This window comes from Cyprinodon variegatus, unplaced genomic scaffold (assembly GCF_000732505.1).
Source record: "Cyprinodon variegatus isolate N-32 unplaced genomic scaffold, C_variegatus-1.0 Scaffold1607, whole genome shotgun sequence".
NCBI lineage: Eukaryota > Metazoa > Chordata > Actinopteri > Cyprinodontiformes > Cyprinodontidae > Cyprinodon > Cyprinodon variegatus.
The window spans coordinates 85349-89010 of NW_015152060.1; the positions used below are offsets into that span (position 1 = coordinate 85349).

General features: G+C 45.5%; 1 pseudogene; it reads left to right on the top strand.

The window, feature by feature from the left end:
- The window catches only part of LOC107104076, a 95125-nt pseudogene that overhangs the window by 62748 nt on the left and 28715 nt on the right, over window positions 1-3662 (top strand).

The window sequence follows — 3662 nt, forward strand, 5'->3', positions numbered from 1 at the left end:
TAGTGTGAGCAGTAGGTAGTGTGAACAGTTGGTAGCGTTAGCAGTAGGTAGCGTTAGCAGTTGGTAGCGTTAGCAGTTTGTGTAGTGTGAGCAGTTGGTAGCGCTAGCAGTTGGTAGTGTGAGCAGTAGGTAGTGTTAGCAGTTGGTAGTGTGAGCAGTAGGTAGCGTTAGCAGTAGGTAGCGTTAGCAGTTGGTAGCGTTAGCAGTTGGTAGTGTGAGCAGTTGGTAGCGTTAGCAGTAGGTAGCGTTAGCAGTATGCTAGTGGAGTAGCCCTTGGCAGATGTTGTCATCAAAGTGGGACTGAGCCTCATGGTTTGGTTTCTTCTCAGTGTAACTGGGACTGCGGCGCCGGCAGGTTGTGATAAAACGTGAGGACAGGTAATCTGGTGTTCCTCAGGGCTCCACCCTGGAGCAGCTGTTCTTCAATAACTGACTCAGAAAATGTGTCTATGGTCTGTTGTCTTCTTCAGACGTCTCTTTTTTTCTGCAGCCACATCCTTCCACTCTAACTGTCCTTCCTGTCAGCTCCTGATCCATCATCGCTCCCAGCCTGAGGGCCTTTCAGCATCACTCACTCAGCAATCGTTCTCTTCAGCCATGACTTTCAGCTTAATGTTGTCCTGGATATTCTTCTTGACACATTGATCAAATCTTGTTAAAAAAGCAGCTTTCAGCTGATGCCAGTGAAATCTGACCCTCACGTTATCTTCTTAAACCGGCTGCAGCAGATTTCTCTCTGAGTGACCATCAACGCTTCTCTCCCCGCATCCATCAGCCGCGTCTCTATCAAGATCAGCCATTACTTCCAGGGGTTAAAGACATGTGATCAATACTTTGCTTTCAGACTATTAAGTTATATCGATGCAGAACAAAGTGGAACTAAATCAAAAGTCAATATAGGACATTTTAAAAAGTTTCTTTATTTTTCAGTGATGTTCCGATATCTTGTTTTTGCTTTGATCTTCTACCAGGCGCTGAGTAGTTGAGGGTTTAGAGCGAAGCGTGTTTTTGATGTCATGTCCTCAGTCCTACCGTGGGCTGCGTTCAGGAGACGGACGGTGATGTGAAAGCTGCAATCTGCTGCCTCCGTCGCTCCATTAAACCCAAACACACGCAGGGAGGTTCGTTAAGGGAGAACCTGGAGCTCAACATCTGTCACAGAGTCAGAGCTGATGCTTCAAACATGCAAACATTTCCAGCCTCATGTTCACACAGACAGCGTGCTTCAGACGGGGAAGTTCTGCAGACATGAGCTGGATCAGAACCTGTGTGGTGTGCCCTTTAGCAAGGCATCACTGTGGATGAAATCAGACCCACTGATGTTGTGTGGTTAAAGGAGGAAGCAGAGCTGTGACGGTTTCTTCGTCATGGTTCCTTATCAGACCTGAGGAGAAACCAAACTGTTGCGACCGACTCGGTTTCTGATGCTTTAGGATGAAGTTTAGCTCCAGATATGGACTTAATGCCATCGATCGGTTCTTTATTCGAGAAAGAACGTCTCTCAGAAAGTGGCAGAAAAGGAAAGAAACTTCTTTTAATATTTACATGTTTTATTCCAGGCATGTTGCTATAAGCAAATATTCCAGATATTCCAGATTCCTCTTCTACTTCAGGTCTCCCTCTCAGGATGTCCCTCCAAACGCAGCATAACTGCTCTCAGAATCCCCCCCCCCCCGACCAGAGAATTTCTGAATAGGGTAAAAAGAGGTCATCAGAGGTCATCAGAGGTCATCAGAGGTCATTAGAGGTCATCAGAGGTCATCTTAGCATTCATCATTAGAAGGTCATTTTAGCTGATTGACTTATTAGCTGAGCAGTAAATTAAAACTGAAAATAAGAAAACGAAATTAACCTTCAACAGACTGACTGTCCTCCAGGTTGACGTCCACCAGGTTAACGTCCTCCAGGTTGACATCCTCCAGGTTGACATCCACCAGGTTAACGTCCAACAGGTTGACGTCCCCCAGGTTGATGATCTTACAGGTTGACGTCCACCAGGTTGATGTCTCCCAATGTTAATGTCCAGTAGGTTAACGTCCACCAGGTTAACGTCCAACAGGTTGATGTCCACCAGGTTGACGTCCCCCAGGTTGATGTCTCCCAATGTTAATGTCCAGTAGGTTAACGTCCACCAGGTTGACGTCCACCAGGTTGACGTCCACCAGGTTGACGTCCCCCAGGTTGATGATCTTACAGGTTGACGTCCACCAGGTTGATGTTCACCAGGTTGATGATCTTCCAGGTTGACGTCCACCAGGTTGACGTCCACCAGGTTAACGTCCACCAGGTTAACGTCCACCAGGTTGACGTCCACCAGGTTGACGTCCCCCAGGTTGATGATCTTCCAGGTTGACGTCCACCAGGTTGATGTCTTCCAGGTTAACGTCAACCAGGTTGACATCCACCAGGTTGACGTCCACCAGGTTGATGATCTTCCAGGTTGACGTCCACCAGGTTGATGATCTTCCAGGTTGACGTCCAACAGGTTGACGTCCACCAGGTTGATGATCTTCCAGGTTGACGTCCAACAGGTTGACGTCCACCAGGTTGACGATCTTCCAGGTTGACGTCCTTTCTGTTGTCTTTCACCCACAGTGTGCGTTTCCAGGTTCCGTTGCTGCGACATCGACACCACGGCGGGTCACGGTCGGATTTGGTGGAAAACCAGGAAGACCTGCTACCAGATTGTTGAGCACAGCTGGTTCGAGTCCTTCATCATCTTCATGATCCTTCTCAGCTCGGGAGCTCTGGTCGGTACCTCACGGCTCCATCGTATCTCCTAATCTAAAGCAGCTTCTGTCGGACTCTGTGCCGATTTGTTCCAAATGCAACCTAGAGAAGACAAAGTTCCGATGAACTCTGGGTGGTTTTAACGACACTCAGGGACGTTATTTTCCTGATCAGTAAACCCTAAATAGAGCTTTTTTTTTCTCCACATCACACTAGTCAATGCAAGGCATCATCAAACAAATCACCGTTATGTTTCCCTCTGATAATAGTCAGCTATTTTTAACAAAATCCCTGTTTCTGCTTTTCCTTTCAAAAGCAAAATGTTGAATAAATAAAAAATTATGAATAAATGTCAGGACATGATAATTAGAAAGCTTAATTCAATCATAAAACATCTGTAAAAAAACACAGAGGCCAAAAATACATGTTATAAAAAACAAGCAACTAAATGAAATAACTCTAAAAAAGATTAAAAAAAAACAGATTTCCTGTTTTTTCCTCCATTTTCAGATTATAAAGCTGGAAGCTGCTGAACAGAGAAAATTTGCTCTGGATTGTCAGATGATCTCAGATGAGCTGCATCTCTCCAAGCTTTTAAAAGTTAGCAGCAAAAACATGAAGCTGTCATTTTCTAATAAACAGGAAGTTTTCCGTACCGCTCAGATATGATGGCGCCTTCTGCTTCCATCCAGGAGGCGGGCGGCTGCGGTTTGAACAAACTGCAGACGCATTAGCAACACCTGATTAACGACAACTTGAAAGGAGTCTCAGTGATCCAGGCCAGATTCAATAAATGGATGGATTTCTGTCTGAAGACGGAGGAGGAAGGCGGGCCCTGGTTTCTCTGAGCTAAAGTAGCTCATCTTTACAACATTTATCACATTTAGTAGCATAAAATATAACTGATGGGTGAAAATATGAATCCTATAGAG